The sequence below is a fragment of the Pelophylax lessonae genome (genome assembly GCF_965119305.1).
Source record: "Pelophylax lessonae genome assembly, chromosome: 2".
NCBI lineage: Eukaryota > Metazoa > Chordata > Amphibia > Anura > Ranidae > Pelophylax > Pelophylax lessonae.
Genome location: NC_138769.1, coordinates 340,883,835 through 340,907,242, shown reverse-complemented (window position 1 = coordinate 340,907,242; position 23,408 = coordinate 340,883,835).

The following is a 23,408-nucleotide window of genomic DNA, read 5'->3' as shown; positions in this document are numbered from 1 at the left end:
TACCTATGTTATAGTAGTTTATGCCATAGTATGTTCCTAATTCTCTATACACACCGTGTCTTCCTCGGATGAGGAGAGACAGTGCCTTAGGTAAGTATAATGGTATTGCCTTATAATATTCTAGAATATGCTATCAGTTAGTTAGATAGTTAGGACATAATGTAATTTGTGTATTGCTTTTCTATTTGCTTCGTGTGGAATGCCACGCGTATTTGTACTTTAAAGTTTATTCTTTCCTCTTACCCTTCCCCATCCACATCCACATTTTGCCAGGACATCCACTCTCAGGCTTGAGGGCATATGTTTTTTTGCAGACTCTGAGGACGTTGTCTCCTTGGCAGGGGGAGAGTGTAGCACCCTTGTCATAAGCAGGGTTGCTGGTAAATTTGGTTTGCTGAGCAATAGCTAGCCTGGCTGATTATAGCACTGTGGTATATTGGATTTCCTTCTAATCCAGGTTTGGCTGTAGTTCTCCCTTCTGTCAGTAGGTGGCAGTGTTGCCTTTGACATTAGAGTGATAAATACAGTCAAATAGGTTATGAATATGTATGTGTCTCCTAGCCAATTACATTGCAGCTGAAGCAGGCTAGGAGAGGCTATTTATTTGGGGGAAGTCCAATGATCGTTCTCTTGCCACCCAGACCCCCGTCTGGGGTGGGTGTATGCCACTGTGTCTGCTACTGGGTAGGCCTGAAGCCTGGGGCCTAGCCATGTGCCTGAGACTCTGCTGGGGAGAGCCTGGGTACTGCATGGAAGTGAGTATCCACAGAGCTTCTACATCCTTTTGTCAGTTACCGGCCTTTTGATATAGAAGACAGCTGTCCAGCCAGTACAGATTGCTGTAAGAGATTGGATCCAGGGGAGAGGAGTTGCCTCCCAGGTCAGTCTGAGCCTCAAGGTCTGTTTGCAGTACCGCTGTCTGATTGCATGTCATTTTTGTATATGGAGTCTGCCAATTTGATTGTCCACTAAGGGTGTCCTGTGCCCTACCCCTCTCTCCCATATTTTTGTTGCTGCTGAGAAGAAATAAAGCCCTTCTTGTTTAAGCATAAAAGTGACTGGTGCCCATAGTTTTACTTGTTTCATCACCCACCATGCCTAGCAATCTACACCCTTAGTAGGGATGTCGGCCTTCCTGGTCTCTGGGGGTCACAATCAGGCCCTAGGAGGTTGGGGGGTGCGCTACATAGACATGATAGCTTTTGCACAAACCAATCAATATACACTTATTGGGAATTTTTTTTTTACCAAAAATATGTAGCATATTGGCCCAAATTGATAAAAAAAATGTGATTTTTATTTTTTATTTTTTTATTAGATATGTTTTATAGCGGAAGGTAAAAAATACTTTTTTTTCAGAATTGTCGCTTTTTTTTTTGTTTGAAGTGCAAAAAATAAAAATTGCACAGGTGATCAAATAACACCAAAATAAAGTTCTATTTGTGGGGGGAAAGGACATCAATTTTATTTGGGTACAGCGTCGCACGACTGTGCAATTGTCAGTTAAAGTAACGCAGTGCTGTATCGCAAAAAATGGCCTGGTCATTAACCACTTTCCCACCGGAGGATTTTGCAGCTTAAAGACCAGACCCCTTTTTTCAATTCGGCACTTCGTGATTTTAACTGATAATTGCTCGGTCATGCAATGCTGTACCTAAACGAAATTTATGTCCTTTTTTTCCCACAAACAGAGCTTTCTTTTGGTGGTATTTTTTTGCCTCTGCGCTTTTTATTTTTTGCGATATTAATAAAAAAAGAGCGAAAATTTTGCAAAAAAATGACATTTTCAACTTTGTCTTTTAAAAAATATCCAATATACTCAATTTATGTCATTTTTTTTTGCCAAAATATATTTAGCTACATGTCTTTGACAAAAATAAATCAATGAGCATATTTTTATTGGTTTGCGCAAAAGTTATAGCGTCTACAAACTATGGTGTAAATAGTGAAATTTACGTAGCTTTAATTTCTGACTGCCTATCTCATTTCATGAAGTGCTAAAATGGTGGGGCAGTACAAAACCCCCCCAAACTACCACTTTTTGGAAAGTAGACATCCTAAGGAATGTCCTGACAGGCATGTTGAGCTCATGAATATTTCATTTTTTTGTCACAGGTGTTTGAAAAGTTGTCATTGAAATGATATATTGCTCACACATGCCATGGGTATATGTGTAATTACACCCCAAAATATATTCTGCTGCTTCTCCTGAGTACAGGGATACCACATATGTGGGACTTTTTGGGAGCCTAGCTGTGTATGGGTCCCCAAAAACAAATCACCACCATCAGAATTTCAAAGGGCGTACATTTTTCATTGCATTTTCTCACTACCTCTAACAGTTTAGGAGGCCCTGAAATGTCAAGATACCACAAAACCCCCCCAAATGACCCCATTTTGGAAAGTAGACACCCCAAGCTGTTTGCTGAGAGGCATGGTGAGTCCATGGAATATTTTATATTTTGCCACAAGTTTTGGGAAAATTACAATTTTTTTTTTAATTTTTTTTTTTAATTTTTTTTTTTTTACACAACGTTGTCACTAAAAGATAAATTTCTCACACATGACATGGGTATATGTGGAATGACACCCCAAAATACATTCTGCTGCTTCTCCTGAGTATGGGGATACCCCATGTGTGAGACTTTTTGGGAGCCTAGCTGTGTACAGGACCGCAAAAGCCAATCAACACTCAGGTTTTCTAATGGCGTAAATTGTTCATGTCATCTCTGCACTACCTGTCACAGTTTCGGAGGCCCTAAAATTCCAAGATAGCACAAAACCCCCCCAAATGACCCCATTTTGGAAAGTAGACACCCCAAGCTATTTGCTGAGAGGCATGGTGAATCCATGGAATATTTTATATTTTGCCACAAGTTCCGGGAAATATATATATATATATATATTTTTTTTTTTTTACACAAAGTTGTCAGTAAATGATATATTGCTCACACATGCCATGGGTATATGTGAAAGACACCCCAAAATACATTCTGCTGCTTCTCCTGAGTACAGGGATACCCCATGTGTGAGACTTTTTTGCAGTCTAGCCGAGTACAGGTCCCCGAAAACCAGTCCCCGCTTTCAGGCTTTCCAAGGGCGTAAATTGTTGATTTCACTCCTGACTACCTATCACAGTTTCGGAGGCCCTAAAATTCCAAGATAGCACAAAACCCCCCCAAATGACCCCATTTTGGAAAGTAGACACCCCAAGCTATTTGCTGAGAGGCATGGTGAGTCCATGGAATATTTTATATTTTGCCACAAGTTCCGGGAAATATATATATATATATATATATATATTTTTTTTTTTTTTACACAAAGTTGTCAGTAAATGATATATTGCTCACACATGCCATGGGTATATGTGAACTGACACCCCAAAATACATTCTGCTGCTTCTCCTGAGTACAGGGATACCCCATGTGTGAGACTTTTTTGCAGTCTAGCCGATTACAGGACCCCGAAATCCAACCTCCACTTTCAGGCTTTCCAAGGGCGTAAATTGTTGATTTCACTCCTGACTACCTATCACAGTTTTGGAGGCCCTAAAATTCCAAGATAGCACAAAACCCCCCCAAATGACCCCATTTTGGAAAGTAGACACCCCAAGCTATTTGCTGAGAGGCATGGTGAGTCCATGGAATATTTTATATTTTGCCACAAGTTCCGGGAAATATATATATATATATATATTTTTTTTTTACACAAAGTTGTCAGTAAATGATATATTGCTCACACATGCCATGGGTATATGTGAACTGACACCCCAAAATACATTCTGCTGCTTCTCCTGAGTACAGGGATACCCCATGTGTGAGACTTTTTTGCAGTCTAGCCGATTACAGGACCCCGAAATCCAACCTCCACTTTCAGGCTTTCCAAGGGCGTAAATTGTTGATTTCACTCCTGACTACCTATCACAGTTTTGGAGGCCATGAAATGCCAAGACAGCACAACCTCCCCCCCCCCCCCAAATGACCCCTTTTCGGAAAGTAGACACCCTGAGCTATTTGCAGAGAGGCATGTTGAGTATTTTGCAGATCTCACTTTTTGTCACAAAGCTTTGGAAATTGAAAAAAGAGGAAAAAAAATGCATTTTCCTGTTTTTTCTTCATTTTCCAAAAAAAATGAGAGCTGCAAAATACTCACCATGCCTCTCAGAAAATAGATTGGAGTGTCTACTTTGCAAAATGGGGTAATTTGGGGGGGGGGGGTTTGTGCCATCTTGGCTTTTTATGGACTTCAAAAGTGTGATAGGTAGTAAGGAGTGAGATCAACAATTTACGCCCTTGGAAAGCCAAAAGGTGCGCATTGGTTTTCCGGGTCCTGTACGCGGCTAGACTGGCAAAAAGTCTCACACATGGGGTATCATTGTACTCAGGAGAAGCAGCAGAATGTATTTTGGGGTGTCATTTCACATAAACCCATGGCATGTGTGAGCAATATATCATTTACTGACAACTTTGTGTAAAAAAAAATAAAAAATAATTTTTTCCCGAAACTTGTGGCAAAATATAAACTATTCCATGGACTCACCATGCTTCTCAGCCAGTAGCTTGGAGTGTCTACTTTGCAAAATGGGGTCATTTGGGGGGGTTTTGTGCTATCTTGAAATTTCAGGGCCTCTGAAACTGTGACAGGTAGTCAGGGGTAAAATCAGCAATTTACGCCATTAGAAAACCTGAAGATGTGGACTGGTTGTCGGGGTCGCGTACACAGCTAGGCTCCCAAAAAGTCTCACACATGTGGTATCCCTGTACTCAGGAGAAGCAAAAGAATGTATTTTGGGGTGTCATTTCACATATTCCCATGGCATGCATGAGCAATATATCATTTAGTGACAACTTTCTGTAAAAAAACAACAAAAAAAAAAAAATAATAATTTTCCCGAAACATGTGGCAAAATATAAAATACTCCATGGACTCACCATGCCTCTCAGAAAAAAGCTTTGGGTGTCTACTTTTCAAAAAGGGGTCATTTGGGGGGTGTTTGAACTGTCCCGGCATTTTATGCTCAATCTTAGCCACACATCACCCACTCTTCTAACCACTTGAAAACCAAGCCTTTTCTGTGCCTTTTTGTTTACATGAAAAAATATTTTTTTTTTACTAGAAAATTACTTTGAACCCCCAAACATTATATATTTTTAAAGCAGAGGCCCTATAGAATAAAATGGTGGATGTTGCAAATTTTTTTGTCACACGGTATTTGCGCACAGATTTTCCAAACGCAATTTTTGCGAAAAAAATACATTTTTTTAATTTATTGCACAAATACACTATATAATTCCAATTTTTTGGGTAAAATTTAAAAGATGATCTTATGCCGAGTTCATAGACACCTAACATGACATGCTTTAAAAATTGCGCATGCCTGCGCAGCGGCAAAAACATACGTACATTTTTAAAAACCTTTAAAAGTCTCTACAGGTTACCACTTTAGACTTACAGAGGAGGTCTACTGCAAGAATTACTGCACTCGATCTGGCGATCGCGGCGATACCTCACATGCATGCTGCAATTGCGGTTTACATATGACACTAGACCACCGCTTGCGTGCGCCATTGCGCGCAAGCATCGGGGGAAAGGGGGGGGGCTCAATTTTTTTTTCTTTTTTCTTTTGCTTTTTTATGTTATTTTGACACCTTTCCTTTAATTTTTTTTTTTTTAAATCATTTTTATTGTTATCACAGTGAATTTAAATATCCCCTATGATAGCAATCTGTGGTGACAGGTACTCTTTTTTAAAAAAATTGGGGTCTTTTAGACTCTAGATCTCTCCTCTGACCTTAACGCATCTGACCACACCAAAATTGGTGTGATAAAATACTTTCCCAATTTCCCAATGGCCCTGCTTATTTCTGGCGAAACAGAAGTCATGAAATGCTCGTAGCCTCCGGCATCTTAGGCCATAGAGATGATTGGAGCCATTCTCATCTCCAATTAGCTCTATGGTTAGACAATTGAACCACCGGCTGCACTCTCGGGTTAACCGGTGGGACAGGAGAGCCCGAGAAAAACCACGGAAGGCTGCGGAAGGCGGCGGTGGGGGGGGGGAGGCCCCTCCCACTGCATGTAAAAGCAGTCTAGCGGCCAATTACCTGCTAGGATTGCTTTTACATGTAAGCCGACCGCTGGCTGTAAAAAACAATACCAAGATGATGCCTAAATCTGCAGGCATCATCCTGGTATAACCACTCAAAGTCCAGCAACGTACCAGTACATTGCTGGTCCTTGTTTGGCATATAGGTTTTTTTTTTTTTCATGCAGCCTGTGGTCTGAACGGAAAAAAAGAGAACCTATCAGAAATCAGCACAGGAATAATGCGTAGTATTACCGCCCAAACAACCACCCACTGAATTTAATGATGGGTATACACGACACTATCCACGTATACCAAAATAGGATTTTAACTGCAGTGCTGAAATCAGAAAATCACCACAGCTGCTATCAGCAAAGGTATCCATATATGCTGAGCGCAAACACTGTTTGTGTCAGAATATATAAAATCAATGCGTGGTAGCCGACGAGTACCTGCAAGAGAAACAGGTCACAAAAGAATGAAAAAACAAACAAAGGACATTAAAAAAAAAGTACAGTAGGAAGAGTAGGACATATAAAATGACTGACACAACAAAAGTTTTTGGATTCTCATCATTAACCGCCCAAACAACCACCCACTGAATTTAATGATGGGTATACACGGCACTATCCACGTATACCAAAATAGGATTTTAACTGCAGTGCTGAAATCAGAAAATCACCACAGCTGCTATCAGCAAAGGTATCCATATATGCTGAGCGCAAACACTGTTTGTGTCAGAATATATAAAATCAATGCGTGGTAGCCGACGAGTACCTGCAAGAGAAACAGGTCACAAAAGAATGAAAAAACAAACAAAGGACATTGAAAAAAGTACAGTAGGAAGGAGTAGAAGGACATATAAAATTACTGACACAACAACAGTTTTTGGATCCTTTTATTTTTCTTTCTAACTGTTTCTTGATTTGGGACTGCGATCTTCTGCGATCTTCTCTTCCAGCTTGGGTCTCTCAAAATGTCGATGGACATCCAACATCCTTCGAGACCCTGTGTTTGTGTGCCCTACACTGTGTCGTGCTGTACCCTACGCTAATACTCCACTAGTGTATGGTAGCGCTCGAAACATTCCCCGATGCAGAGACCAGGTTGGTCAGGACATTTGGGACAATAATAACGGGTGTCACGCCTACATCCGCGCCTGCTACAGACACGACATCTTTTTTGGGGGTATCTTTGGGTAGGGGTACTCGGGAGGACATAAGAAAAATGCCTCTCATGCAGCCGGCTCACTGCATCTGGAAGGGGAAGTTGGGCAGGCATGCCTCCTGGGTACAGGTAGGCAAGGATGATCTCTTCCTGGAATTCCTGGAAAGATCCAGTTCGTCCTGACGCCCTGTATAGGACAAAGGCGTTCAGCATAGCCAATTGGTAAAGGTAAACAGACACTTTTTTGTACCAGCGCCTGGCTTTATGGGCAACTAAATACGGCGCCAAAAGCTGGTCGTTAAGGTCCACCCCTCCCATGTTAAGGTTATATTCATGGACACAGAGGGGTTTCTCCACAACGCCAGTTGCCGTAGTGATTTGGATCGTCGTGTCTGCGTGAAGGGAGGACAGAACATAATCATCCCGTGTATCCTTCCACTTCACCGCAAGCAATTTGTCCGTTTTCACACAGGCTCTCGCCCCCCGACTAAGACGGGAATTTACAAGCCATTGGGGGAAGCCCTGGCGATTAGGTCGCACGGTGCCACATGCGCCAATTTGTAAATCGAGAAGGTGACTAAATAGTGGCACGCTTGTATAAAAGTTGTCCATGTACAAATGGTACCCCTTTCCGGATAAGGGTGACACCAAGTCCCAAACGATCTTACCGCTGCTCCCTATGTAGTCTGGGCAGTTCGGGGGTTCCACACAGCTATCTTTTCCCTCATAGACCCGGAAACTAACTGTATAGCCTGTGGCCCTGTCACAGAGCTTGTACAGCTTGACCCCGTACTTGGCACGCTTGCTGGGGAGGTACTGTTTCATAGCAAGGCGGCCAGTAAATTTAATCAGGGACTCGTCAACGCAGACAACTTGTTCGGGGGTAAACAAGGCTGCAAACCGCTGATTGAAGTGGTCTATGAGGGGCCGAATTTTATGGAGCCGATCGTATTCAGGGTCTCCCCGAGGACGACAGATTTCATTGTCGCTGAAATGCATAAATCGCAGAATTTGCTTGTATCTCCCCCTGGACATGGAGGCAGAGTACATGCGCATATGGTGAACTGGGCTAGTGGACCAATATAGCCGCAATTCACTCTGTTTAGTTATGCCCATGTGGAGGGAAAGGCCCAGAAAGATTTTAAATTCGGAAACCGTTATAGGTTTCCAGCCAAATTGTCTGGCAAGGTGTGAATTTGGGTTGGCGGCGATGAACTGTTGTGCATATAAATTTGATTGATCCACAATAGATCTGTAAAGATCTTCCGTGAAGAACAGCTCATAAAAGTTCAGGGGCGTAAAACCAGCTGTCTCCACGTGGATTCCAGGTTGGGCGGTGAATGGGGGGAAGTACTGGCGCTGTAGAATCAGTGGGTTGCCAATTGGGATATGCCAGCGCATCAGGGAGGGCACTATGGGCTCTACGGGCCTGTCTACGAATACGCGGTGGCTGCGGGCCACTACTTGTGCTAGCCACCGCACCAGCTTCAACTGCACTTAGGGGACTCGCCACGTCACCAGGTGTTACTGCAGTGCTGGTTGTACTAGGCTCAGGGTGTACTAGGCCGCTGGCGCTTGCCAGGTCGCCAGAAAAATGAGCGGCACTAGTACCCACACTCTGCTCCATACGAGCACCCTGCGATTCCTGCATCTCAACAACTCCAGAATGGGGTCGGGTACGCCTGGGTCTAACAGGGACCCATCTGTCATCAGAGCTGTCTGTCAGGGAGCCGCTGCTGTCATCAGGTTCATATACTGACACTAATTCGGTCATTGTAGCTTCCCCATCGCTATCAGATGACCCGGTCAGCATATAACTGTAAGCCTCTTCATCATTGTACGAACGTTTAGACATTTTGGTAACTAAATTTACCTGTACAGTGATGCGACTCACAGGTAATAAAAGCACCTGGTTGTCGAAGACTATTTCAAGCGCTACCAAAAAAACTGCTAATGCTAGCAGGGATCAGGCCTGACTGCTAACACAGCGGTTTTGTGTTTAGTGTTTTTTTGCAAGTGACAGTAATCTATTGATTACTACACTTGCCTGGGTGAAAGGGTTAAACGCAGGTGCTGGCAGGAATCAGTGCTGATCGTGCAAACACCGCGTTTTGGGAACCCTAAACTATGGGGGCGCTAGTATAGTTCTGATCAGATCAGATATTGATCTGTTCAAACACTATACTAGAAATGGAAGTGTATGTGCGTGCGTGTGTGGTAATCAAGGGGTTACTTCTAAACTATGCGCCAGGGATCTGGGGGGGGGGGGTGGCGGGGACCCTAAACCTCCTTTGGGAAAGAAACTAGCTCGCTAGCGCAACCTCAAGTCACAATGACACCAATACAAAATACAGTAAAAACAGTATATTATGTGTGTATTAGTGCTAATGTGACAGAGGGTGTAGGGGTTAAGGGGATGTGATCAGGGGGGGATCAGGGGGTTAAATCTTTATTGGAAGGGGCTGGCGGGTATCCTAAGGATAAAAGGAACGGTGGCAAGCGCTAAACCTGGTCACAAGTCACACTTATACGGGTATATAGAAAATGCTATATACTGTATACAGTGTGCGTTGTGGCAGGGGGTGTAGGGGTGATCAGGGGGGGGGATCAGGGGGTTAAATCTTTATTGGGCGGGTGGCAGGGACCCTAAACCTCCTTGGGACACAAACTTAGTCGCCTGCGCTAATTCTGATCACAATGACACTAATACAAAAATACAAAAACACTGTATATTACGTTTGTATATTAGTGCTGATGTGACAGAGGGTGTAGGGGTTAACTAGCGGTGATCAGGGGGGGGTCAGGGGGGATCAGGGGCTCAAATCTTTATTAGGGGGGGGTGGCGGGTAATTCAAGTGGAAAAGGGGGGGTCGCAAGTGCTACACCTGTTCACAAATCACACTTATACAGGTATATAGGTAACTGCTATATGCTGTATATAGTGTGTGTTGTGTCAGGTGCTGTAGGGGTTAATCGGGGGGGGCGATTGGGGGGTAAATGTGCCTATCTAGCTGTGTGTGACTGTGTTTGGTGCAGTACTTACAGTTAGAAGTGCTCTCCTCTCGAGATGAATCCAAAAAGGATCATGGGAGAGGAGGGCACGTCTTTTCTGAGTCTGTGTTTACATTTCACAGACTCAGAACAGAAGCTGATTGGGCAGGACCGATCTACAGGTCCAGGCCAAAAATCATTGGCCTGGACCTGATGACTGATCGGTTCTGAACCCAATCGAGCCATCGGTGTCGGCGGGCATGCGCGGGAGCGCGCACAGGACCGGCGGCAAGTAGCGACGTAGACCTACGTCACTCTGCCTGGCCGGGTCTGACTGCCGCAGTAAATATACTGTGCGCAGTCGGCAAGTGGTTAAGGGTATAAAAACCTTCCGGTCCTTAAGTGGTTAAAGTGAACCTGTACATTACGTTGTGTAGAGCGTTAACCAGAACTGGGCAATCTACCCCTTATTAGACTTTGTAAGTAATGTGTAAACCCTCCAGGGGTGAAGGAGGAGGAGTATCACATTATAAATGAACACACCACACTATCCGAGGAACATCTTTGATAACACCCTGTGGTAAGGGGTGAAACGCATCAGCTGACCGCGGGTGGTGACATCATATCCGGCCTGTGAGACGCACGCCGGTGTGAACTTCCGGTTTTGGTTTTCTATGCTTGTATGCCTTCATACAAATGTCAGTGGATATGTTTTAAACCTTTTGATTTTAATTAATACATGGAATTACACTAACTATGTGGATCTGTTAGAAAACGCTAATTGGCTAATGCTCCTGCGCAAATTAGCTCCTGGCTACGTTATGCGTTCTCACATTTTCACGCATTGACCCGGACGTTTTGGTGCCAAAAAAGGCCTATTTAACCACTTAAGCCCCAGTGGATTTGGCTGCTCAAAGACCAGGCCCTATTTTGCGATTCGGCACTGCGTGATTTTAACGGACAATTGCGCAGTCGTGCAATGCTGTACCCAAATTAAATTGACGTCCTTTTTTTCCCACAAACAGAGCTTTCTTTTGGTTGTATTTGATCACCTTTGCGATTTTAATTGTTTGCGCTATAAACAAAAAAAGAGCGACAATTTTGCGGGACATTTTTTACACTTTTGGGAGTACCAGTGACATTACTACAGTAATCAGTACTATAAATAAGCACTGTTACTGTAAAAATTACACTGGCAGGGAAGGGGTTAACTTTATTGGTGATCAGTGGGTTAAATGTATCCCTAGGGGCGTGATTCTAACTGTGGGGGGGGGGGGCGCGGCTTGTGATGTAACCACAGAGACATATGATCCTACATAGCAGGATCATATAGTCTCTGCACTTACATCAGGGAGAATGACAGATGGCTGTGTTTACATAAGCCGTCTGCCTTTCTCCCTCTCCTGAGTGAGATTGCGAGTTGCTGGCGGACATTGGAGCTGCCGGTCACACGCGCGGGATCCCTGTGAACAAGCGGGGGCAGTAGCGCGCCTCCGGCGGCGCGCACTCGCCCCCTACAGGCTCCTGGGCGAGCGACGTAGCCCTACGTCGGTTTGCCCAGGAGGGGCTGACTGCCGCAGTAAATAATCGTGCGGCGATCGGCAAGTGGCATAAAGGCAGCTGGTGCAGGTGCACTTTGCTGTTTTGTCTTCAGCTCTTCCTGTGTTCCTGAACCTGCATCCTGTTGATTCCTGTCTGATTCCTGTTGACCTTTGGCTCATTCCTGACCTCGCTTGTTTGCTGCCTGTCCTGACCCGGCTCGTTTGAATTCTGTTCTGGTTCCTCCTTGTCTGCTCATCCATCTTCAGACCTTGACCGGTTACCCTCTGGTGGGGCAACCCTGGGGATCGCGATCTGGTATCCACCTGCAGCCAAATCCATCCTCACCATCAGAGGCCCTGGTGAAGACCTGTGCTACTCACCTCAGGGGTTTCCATCCAAGCTCCGCCCACCGGCAACGGTAAGCCTTCTCTGCACGACAGGCTTCCACCAGCCTAATAACAATACAAAACAGCCATGTCAGAGCCTGCAAGAGAGGCCTCACCATTGGAGGAAATCTGCCAGCACCTCGCAGCCCTTTCACAAGCCGTGAAGACCCTCCAGTATGGTTACACACAGCTAGAGGGACGGTTGCACTCCACAACTCTCCCAGGGAATCCTCCGGGGGTTATGAGCTCCATCCACCTCTGCAGCATCCGCAGGATCTGCTACTAGTCCCACGGTGGTGATGCTGCCACTGGTACCCCATGTTCCAAACCCCGAAAAGTTCTCCGGAGACCGGGGTAAATTCCGAGCCTTTCGTAATGCCTGTCAGTTGTACTTCTCCTTGCAGTCTCTGACCTTTTCCCTGGAGGTCACCAAGGTGGGGTTCGTCATTTCTTTGCTCCTTGGCGAGCCTCAATCCTGGGCCCATCGGCTTCTAGAGGAGGGCAGTCCCAATCTGGGCTCATTATCGTCATTTTTTTGCGGCCATGGCCCAACTTTATGATGATCTGCAGCGGTCCTCCACCGCAGAAGCTGCACTTAATGTTCTCCAGCAGGGTCGCAGGCCCGTCGAGGATTACATCACTGACTTCAGCCGCCTGAGTTCCGATACCTCCTGGAACGAGGTGGCACTGCGGTACCAGTTCCGCCTGGGCTTATCCGAAGGACTGAAGGATGAACTAGCCCGAGTGGGTATACCTGACGCCCTGGAAGGTCTGATTTCTCAGGTCATTCAGATAGACCGCCAGCTCCGAGAACGCCAGGCAGAGCGGTCTCCACAACAGCTTCGGCCAACATGGATGCTGCCACAGGTAACACCTCCAGCACGTCTCTCCCCCACTGGACCAGTCCCTGTCTGTCCTCCTCCTACCAGTGCCACTCCAGATATGCCCGAACCCATGCAACTCGGGATCATGCGACCAGCCCTGTCTCCAGAAGAGAGGCGTCATCGGCAAATGGGTAACCTCTGTCTCTATTGTGGAGAAGCCGGCCATTATGTGCGTTTCTGCCCTGCAAAATTCTGTAAGTTCCTTCCCGTCCCTCCACCCAGTTGTGTGGCATCTGTTACCAATACCACTCACTTAGCTTTCCCTGTGTTGTTGCAGCTCTCGGAACGTCCTGTCCCGGTTACATCGATCATTGATTCAGGAGCCTGCAGCTGCTTTATTGATCGCAGCTTCGCTGCTCAACACACGACATACCTCTCCAGCCTAAGACCCAAGGCCTCACCATCTTTCTGGCCGACAGGTCCCACATTAAATCCGGACCTGTGACCCAGGAAACCCCTCCTCTTCCCATGGTCTCCTCATCTGGCCATAAAAAGATAAGTCTTGACGTTATTCTTATTATTATATCTACGTTATTTCCCATTATCCTGGGTTTACCTTGGTTGCAGGCCCACAACCGCACCCGCAGATTGATTGGACCACAGGAGCCATCAAATTCCCGTCATCATATTGCAGGAACTCCTGCCTACTAGGGTTGAGCGGACACCTAGATGTCCGTGTTCGACGGGTTCGGCCGAACTTTAAAAAAAAGTCCGGGTCCGTGTCCCGGACTTTTACCGAACTTTTCCCGGACACCGAACCCCATTGAAGTCAATGGGGACCCGAACTTTAAGGCACTAAAATGGCTCTAAAACACCAAAGGAAAGGGCTATAGTGCTGCAAATGGCAGCAAAACGTAATTAAGAGCATGGCAAGTGCTCTGAAAACAAATGTGGATAGGGAAATAACTTAAAACAACAAAAAAAAACAGAAAAATAAAACAATGTTCTTCTTCATCTCTGAAGGACGAGGCCCATATAGAGTAGGAGGGAGGTTGAGGTGGTGGTGGATGTGGCGGTGACATAGGCATGCGCACAGGGTGTGCCGGGTGTGCCTGGGCACACCCTAATCACCTAGGGCACATAGCATTGCCAGTGAGGAGATGGGAAAGATCTCCCTCGGACCTGCTCTGCTCTATTTCTCTTTTCCTTACAGGTACATGGCCCCGATACATTACTCTCCCTGCTGGCAAACACATGCATGTGTATTTCAACTTTGGGGTGCACACCTTAATGCAATAGGCTGCGCACACCTATGGGCGGTGTAGGTGGAAGCAGCGGTGGAGGAGGACCAGGGCCAGATTAAGAGCATCATGGGCTTGGTGCTGAGGATTTTGAAGGGCCTTAAGGGCCGTGCCTTGCCATGCACCCAGAGGAGGAAGGGTGCAGCCATGCATGCCTAATTCAACATGGGATGCTGTCTCTGAAGCCCATAAACACATCCATGCATCGGCAACTGTCCCTCCTTGTCCGGCCTTCGCGCTGTGTGGGGAGGTTCTGAGGGTGCTGCCTGGGGAAGCGAGCATAGAAGCCAGACTTCTGTGTTTACAGGTGACAGAAGAGCGGTAACAGTGAATATGGCCAACCCGGGGCCTATATAAAAAGGTAGGGGCCTGGAGCTGCAGCTCCAATAGCCCCTACGTTAATCTGGCCCTGAGGAGGAGGACGAGGTAGCCAACACTGCTTCTTTTCACAAATTTTAAATGAGGGTACACCCCAAAAGAGTGAGAAAGAGCAAAAATGGAACAATGGGTGGGTAAGGTCGGTATCCATTGCTATTCTGCACAAGGTACGGAAAAGTCCCGTGGGATCCATGCCTGGTTCATTTTAAAGAACGTGAGCTTGTCCACATTGTCTCTGGATAGGCGGCTGCCCTTGTCTGTTATAACGCCCCCAGCCGTGCTAAATACCCGTTCAGATAATACACTGGCTGCAGGGCACGCCAGCACTAGAGATGTATAGAACTGTTCGCCGGCGAACAGTTCCCGGCGAACTTAGCATGTTCGCGTTCGCCGCTGCCGGCGAACATATGCGATGTTCGGTCCGCCCCCCATAAGACATCATTGAGGCAAACTTTGACCCTGAACTTTACAGTCAGCAGACACATTTCCAGCCAATCAGCGTACCTCCCTCCCACACCCTCCCACCTCCTATAAATAAGCAAGGGCAGCATCCATCTTAGATCATTCTGAAGCAGTGTGTGTAGTGAGAATAGGGAGAGAGCTGCTGCTGCTGCTGCTGCTGTTAAGCTAGGGACAGTTAGTCAGTGTTCCTGGTCTTGCAGTGTTCTTGGTCCACTACTGCTGTAATATCAGCACCCCAAAAAGCCCTTCTAAGGGCTGGTATTTGTGTTTTTTTTTTTTTTATATATATATATATATATATATATATATATATATACCTAGCGTCCCCAAAAGCCCTTTTAAGGGCTGGTAATTGAGTTGTTTCTTCATATATATATATATATCTATATCTATCTAGTGTCCCCAAAAGCCCTTTTAAGGGCTGGTAATTGAGGATTTTTTTATTTTTATATATATACATATATATATATATATATAGTGTCCCCAAAAGCCCTTTCAAGGGCTGGTAAGGTAATAGATTTTTTTCTTTATATATATATATATATATATATATATATATATATATCTATTGTACACTGCAGTTGCCTGCCCGCTGTGTGTGAGAGGCCACAGACCTACCACAGACTGTACTGTGTGCACACCACACTCATTTCGGGTGGCACAGGCACAGTACCTGGCATTTTAAAAAATATTTTTCTCTGTCATAATTGCAGTGAGTGCTGTGTCAGGTCCACAGAGTGCACTGTACCCACTGCAGTGCACTGCCCACCACTGATATATATACGTTGGCACAGCATCTTGTTGCAATAAATTGAAAAAAAAAATATTTTTTATTATTGCAGTTGCCTGGGCTGCCAGTGACTGTCAGGTCCACAGAGTGTACTGTGCCCACTGCAGTGCCACTGTGTGCCCACCCACCACTGATATATAAGGTGGCACAGCAGCTTGCAAAGTAAAAAAAAAATATATATTTTTTTTAAATTGCAGTTGCCTGGGTGCCAGTGACTGCTGTCAGGTCCACAGAGAGTGTACTGTGCCACTGCCCACCCACCACTGATATATAAGGTGGCACAGCAGCTTGCAAAGTAAAAAAAATATATATTTTTTTTTAAATTGCAGTTGCCTGGGTGCCAGTGACTGCTGTCAGGTCCACAGAGAGTGTACTGTGCCACTGCCCACCCACCCACCACTGATATATAAGGTGGCACAGCAGCTTGCAAAGTAAAAAAAATATATATTTTTTTTTAAATTGCAGTTGCCTGGGTGCCAGTGACTGCTGTCAGGTCCACAGAGAGTGTACTGTGCCACTGCCCACCCACCACTGATATATAAGGTGGCACAGCAGCTTGCAAAGTAAAAAAAATATATATATTTTTTTTAAATTGCAGTTGCCTGGGTGCCAGTGACTGCTGTCAGGTCCACAGAGAGTGTACTGTGCCACTGCCCACCCACCACTGATATATAAGGTGGCACAGCAGCTTGCAAAGTAAAAAAAATATATATTTTTTTTTAAATTGCAGTTGCCTGGGTGCCAGTGACTGCTGTCAGGTCCACAGAGAGTGTACTGTGCCACTGCCCACCCACCCACCACTGATATATAAGGTGGCACAGCAGCTTGCAAAGTAAAAAATATATATATATTTTTTTTAAATTGCAGTTGCCTGGGTGCCAGTGACTGCTGTCAGGTCCACAGAGAGTGTACTGTGCCACTGCCCACCCACCACTGATATATAAGGTGGCACAGCAGCTTGCAAAGTAAAAAAAATATATATTTTTTTTAAATTGCAGTTGCCTGGGTGCCAGTGACTGCTGTCAGGTCCACAGAGAGTGTACTGTGCCACTGCCCACCCACCCACCACTGATATATAAGGTGGCACAGCAGCTTGCAAAGTAAAAAATATATATATATTTTTTTAAATTGCAGTTGCCTGGGTGCCAGTGACTGCTGTCAGGTCCACAGAGAGTGTACTGTGCCACTGCCCACCCACCACTGATATATAAGGTGGCACAGCAGCTTGCAAAGTAAAAAAATATATATATATTTTTTAAATTGCAGTTGTCTGGGTGCCAGTGACTGCTGTCAGGTCCACAGAGAGTGTACTGTGCCACTGCCCACCCACCACTGATATATAAGGTGGCACAGCAGCTTGCAAAGTAAAAAAAAATATATATATTTTTTAAATTGCAGTTGCCTGGGTGCCAGTGACTGCTGTCAGGTCCACAGAGAGTGTACTGTGCCACTGCCCACCCACCACTGATATATAAGGTGGCACAGCAGCTTGCACTCATAGTACAACAGTAACAACACATTAAAAAAAAAATGACAGGCAGAGGCAGGCCACCCCGCAAGGGCCGTCGTGGTCGTGGTGCTGTGATTTCCTTAGGCTCTAGAATAATGCCCAGTGTTCAGAGGCCACCACAGCCCCTGAACTCAAAAAATTCTGAGGCCATAGTTAACTGGCTTACACAGGACACCCAATCGTCTACAGCTTCCGCTCGGAACCTTAATGCACCATCCTCCTCCAGCTCAGCTTCGGGCACCTCTCAATTTACCACTCGCCAGCCCGCCGGCACCACCACCAACACTAGCACCACAGCCGCTTCACTTGATCCGTCAGAGGAGTTATTTTCACATCAGTTTGAAGAAATAAGTGATGCGCAACTATTAGTGCCAGAGGATGTAGATAACGGGGATATGTCTCAGTCAGGCAGCATTATACACATGGACGTACATTGTGATGATGATGATGTTGTACCTGCTGCTGCTGCCTTTGCTGAGTTGTCAAGTGAAGCGGCTGATGATGACGATGTGTCTGTGGATGTCACCTGGGTGCCTGCTCGAAGAGCAGAAGAAGAGGGGGAAAGTTCAGATGGGGAGACAGAGAGGAGGAGGAGACGAGTTGGAAGCAGGGGGAGGAGGTCATCGCAAGGAGCTAGTGGCGCAGTCAGACAGCATGTAGATTCGGCACCCGGGGTCAGCCAGACAGCACGCCAATCAACGCAAGCTGTTGCCACCACCAGAATGCCGTCCTTGCAAAGCTCAGCAGTGTGGCATTTTTTTTGTGTGTCTGCCTCTGATATCAGCGATGCCATTTGTAACCTGTGCCAAAAGAAACTGAGTCGTGGGAAGTCCAACACCCACCTAGGTACAACTGCTTTGCGAAGGCACATGATCTCACATCACAAACGCCTATGGGATCAACACATGAGTAAAAGCAGCACACAAACTGAAAGCCACCATCCTCCTCCTGGTCCAGCATCTTCAGCCACGTCAACCACTGCTGTCCTCCATGCCCCCTATCAACAACCCGCCCCTCCGCCTCTCACCTTCAGCAGTTCCTGCTCGTCACCTGCCCACAGTCAGGTGTCTGTGAAGGAAATGTTTGAGCGCAAAAAGCCAATCTCGCAGAGTCACCCCCTTGCCCGGCGTCTGACAGCTGGCTTGTCGGAACTCTTAGCCCGCCAGCTTTTACCATACAAGCTGGTGGAGTCTGAGGCCTTCAAAAAATTTGTCGCTATTGGGACACCGCAGTGGAAGGTACCTGGCCGAAATTATTTTTCACAAAAGGCAATCCCCAACCTGTACTCTATTGTGGAAAAAGAAATCATGTCACGTCTGGCACACAGTGTTGGGGCAAGGGTCCATCTGACCACTGATAGCTGGTCTGCAAAGCACGGTCAGGGCAGGTATATAACGTACACTGCGCATTGGGTAAACCTGCTGGCGGCTGCCAAGCATGGAATGCGTGGCTCTGCTGCAGAGGAGTTGGTGACACCGCCACGACTTGCAGGCAGGCCTGCTGCCACCTCCTCTACTCCTCCTACTCCATCCTCTATGCTAACCTCCTCGGCTGAGTCCTCTTCTGCTGTTGCGTCTTGCTCCACACCAACTGCACCCCCCCAGCTCCCCAGGGGCTATTCCACATGCCGGATACGACAGTGTCACGCTGTCTTGGGGTTGACTTGCCTGAAAGCAGAGAGTCACACCGGACCAGCACTACTGTCCGCCCTGAATGCACAGGTGGATCAGTGGCTGACCCCGCACCAACTGGAGATCGGCAAAGTGGTGTGTGACAACGGGAGCAATTTGTTGGCGGCATTGAATTTGGGCAAGTTGACACATGTGCCGTGCATGGCACATGTGTTGAATCTGATTGTGCAACGTTTTGTGCAGAAGTACCCAGGCTTACAGGACGTCCTCAAGCAGGCCAGGAAGGTGTGTGGCCATTTCAGGCGTTCCTACACGGCCATGGCGCACTTTGCAGATATTCAGCGGCGAAACAACATGCCAGTGAGGCGCTTGATTTGCGACAGCCCGACACGTTGGAATTCAACACTGCTAATGTTCGACCGCCTGCTCCAACAAGAAAAAGCGGTCAACGAGTATTTGTATGACCGGGGTGCTAGGACAGCCTCTGCGGAGCTGGGTATTTTTTTGCCACGCTACTGGACGCTCATGCGCAATGCCTGTAGGCTCATGCGTCCTTTTGAGGAGGTGACAAACCTAGTGAGTCGCACTGAAGGCACCATCAGCGACATCATCCCATATGTTTTTTTCCTGGAGCGTGCCCTGCGAAGAGTGCTGGATCAGGCCGTAGATGAGCGTGAAGAGGAAGAGGAAGAGTTGTGGTCACCATCACCACCACCAGAAACAGCCTTACCATCGATTGCTGGACCTGCGGCAACACTGGAAGAGGAGTGTGAGGAAGAGGAGTCAGAGGAGGAATGTGGCTTTGAGGAGGAGGAACACCAACCACAGCAGGCATCCCAGGGTGCTCGTTGTCACCTATCTGGTACCCGTGGTGTTGTACGTGGCTGGGGGGAAGAACACACCTTCAATGACATCAGTGAGGACGAGGAATTGGACATGAGTAGCTCGGCATCCAACCTTGTCCAAATGGGGTCTTTCATGCTGTCATGCCTGTTGAGAGACCCTCGTATAAAAAGGCTGAAGGAGAACGACCTGTACTGGGTGGCCACGCTACTAGACCCCCGGTATAAGCAGAAAGTCTGTGACATGTTACCCAATTACCGGCAGTCGCAAAGGATGCAGCAGCTACAAAATAAGTTAAAAACTATGCTCTACACAGCGTATAAGGGTGATGTCACAGCACAACGGGAATCCAACAGGGGAAGAGGTGAAAGTAATCCTCCTCCTACCACCACAACCACGCCGGCAAGGACAGGACGCTTTACAGACGTCTTGTTGATGGAGGACATGCGGAGCTTTTTTAGTCCTATGCATCGCCACAGCCCTTCGGGGTCCACCCTCAGAGAACGACTCGACCGACAGGTAGCAGACTACCTTGCCTTAACTGCAGATATCGACACTCTGAGGAGCGATGAACCCCTTGACTACTGGGTGTGCAGGCTTGACCTGTGGCCTGAGCTATCCCAGTTTGCCATTGAACTTCTGGCCTGCCCCGCTTCAAGTGTGCTGTCAGAAAGGACCTTCAGCGCAGCAGGAGGTATTGTCACTGAGAAGAGAAGTCGCCTAGGTCAAAAAAGTCTTGATTACCTCACGTTTATTAAGATGAATGAGGCATGGATCCCGAAGGGACTGACAGTGGGGGATGCATTTGACTAAAAATGGCCTGGTGATGACTGAGATGCCTTGGCCTAAAAATGGTCCACACGCTGCTGTATATAATCATTCTCTGCATGCCGGATGACTTACGTGACGTCTCCGCCACCAACTACGGTTCAAGCAGCAATGTTTTAGTGCACTTTCTGCCTTAAAACCTCAATTTTTCAGGCCGCTGCTACAGCAGCGGCTGCAACAATACCTACTTTTTCATGCATGTGTACATGCCTAATTTTTCTGGCCTCTGGTGCTACACTGTGGCTGCAAAAAAACAAAAAACAAAAAAAAAAAAGGCACATACATGTGTCAATTCCCCTTCGTGATCGTTACCTTGTCGTGGTGAAGGGGCTTGCGTATCACAATGAAGCGATCACCTCTAGGATTGTGTTGGCACACCCCAGATGATAAGGTCGTTGCTTCATTGTGTACAGACCAAAAGCGATCCGCAGGATAATTTTTCATAAAAAAAAACATTCATTTTCTTTCATTCTTTCTGCGGAGCTGGGTATTTTTTGGCCGCGTTACTGAATGCTCATGAACAATGGCTGTAGGCTCATGCGTCCTTTTGCGGAGATGACAACCCTGGTGGTCAGTCGAACCCAAGGCAACATCATCGACCTCATCCCATATGCGTTTTTTCTGGAGCGTGCCCTGCGAAGAGTACTGGATCAGGCTGTAGATGAGCATGAAGAGGAAGAGTTGTGGTCCTCATCACCACCAGAAGCAGCCTTGTCGTTGTCAATTGCTGGACCTGTGGCAACGCAGAGAGAGGAGTCTGAAGAAGAGAAGTCAGAGGAGGAAGGTGGCTTTGAGGAGGTGGAATACCAGCCACAGCAGGCGTCCCAGGGGGCTTGTTCTCACCTTTCGGGGACCCTTGGTGTTGTATGTGGCTGGGTGGAGGAAGAGACCTTCAATGATGTCAGTGAGGACAAGGAACGGGACATGGCTAGCTTGGTATCCAACCTTGTGCAAATTGGGAGTTTGCGGTTGTGCAAATGGACTGACTGACTGTTAAACGGGGAGTTTGGTCTGTCAGAGTTTGGTCTGTCACTGTGAAGCGGGCAACGGGCGTAACCCTTACACTACTTGACCGATAAAACATCATACCTGATCGTATTCACACACTGGATGTTTTAGTGCTGGTTTACACTGCCGCTACCACTAAAGTAGCGTCGCTTCCAGTGCGACTTTGGCGCGACTTAGCGCGACTTTGGCGCGACCTCATCGCGAGGTGACTTTTTATTTGGCCAATCACAATATCATGTTTTGTTACCGTCACCTAATTTCCTTTTCCTGTTTTTTGTTTTACATATTTCCCCATGTGTGCAGTGTTGTCTGTGTCATAGCTCAACTGATAGGCATGTTTGCCTTGGCATATCATATTTCAGCTTGCCAGAAAGAAAAAAAGACAGCTGGAAAGACACTGCATTAGTTTTCTACTAAAAATCATAAGAAAAATGCTGGTTTTTTTGGGTTGTGGACATACTACAGAGCTGAAACTTGACAGGTACACTTTTTAGACCCCCCAGACACTAAATACAAAAAATGACATGCCTGCCTAAAAAAATGCCCGATAAATGCCTGCAAGAGAAAAAGACAGCCGCAGAGAAGCCGTATTCCTGAAAATATAAGAAAAATGTTGTTTTTTAGGGGTTCTGGACATGCTACAGATCTGAAACTTGACAGGTACACTTTTGTGACCCCCCAGACACTAAATACAAAAAATGACATGCCTGCCTAAAAAAATGCCCGATAAATGCCTGCAAGAGAAAAAGACAGCCGCAGAGAAGCCGTATTCCTGAAAATATAAGAAAAATGCTGTTTTTTAGGGGTTCTGGACATGCTACAGATCTGAAACTTGACAGGTACACTTTTGTGACCCCCCAGACACTAAATACAAAAAATGACATGCCTGCCTAAAAAAATGCCCGATAAATGCCTGCAAGAGAAAAAGCCAGCCGCAGAGAAGCCGTATTCCTGAAAATATAAGAAAAATGCTGTTTTTTAGGGGTTCTGGACATGCTACAGAGCTGAAACTTGACAGGTACACTTTTGTGACCCCCCAGACACTAAATACAAAAAATGACATGCCTGCCTAAAAAAATGCCCGATAAATGCCTGCAAGAGAAAAAGCCAGCCGCAGAGCAGCCGTATTCCTGAAAATATAAGAAAAATGCTGTTTTTTAGGGGTTCTGGACATGCTACAGAGCTGAAACTTGACAGGTACACTTTTGTGACCCCCCAGACACTAAATACAAAAAATGACATGCCTGCCTAAAAAAATGCCCGATAAATGCCTGCAAGAGAAAAAGCCAGCCGCAGAGAAGCCGTATTCCTGAAAATATAAGAAAAATGCTGTTTTTTAGGGGTTCTGGACATGCTACAGAGCTGAAACTTGACAGGTACACTTTTGTGACCCCCCAGACACTAAATACAAAAAATGACATGCCTGCCTATAAAAATGCCCGATAAATGCCTGCAAGAGAAAAAGCCAGCCGCAGAGAAGCCGTATTCCTGAAAATATAAGAAAAATGCTGTTTTTTAGGGGTTCTGGACATGCTACAGAGCTGAAACTTGACAGGTACACTTTTGTGACCCCCCAGACACTAAATACAAAAAATGACATGCCTGCCTAAAAAAATGCCCGATAAATGCCTGCAAGAGAAAAAGCCAGCCGCAGAGAAGCCG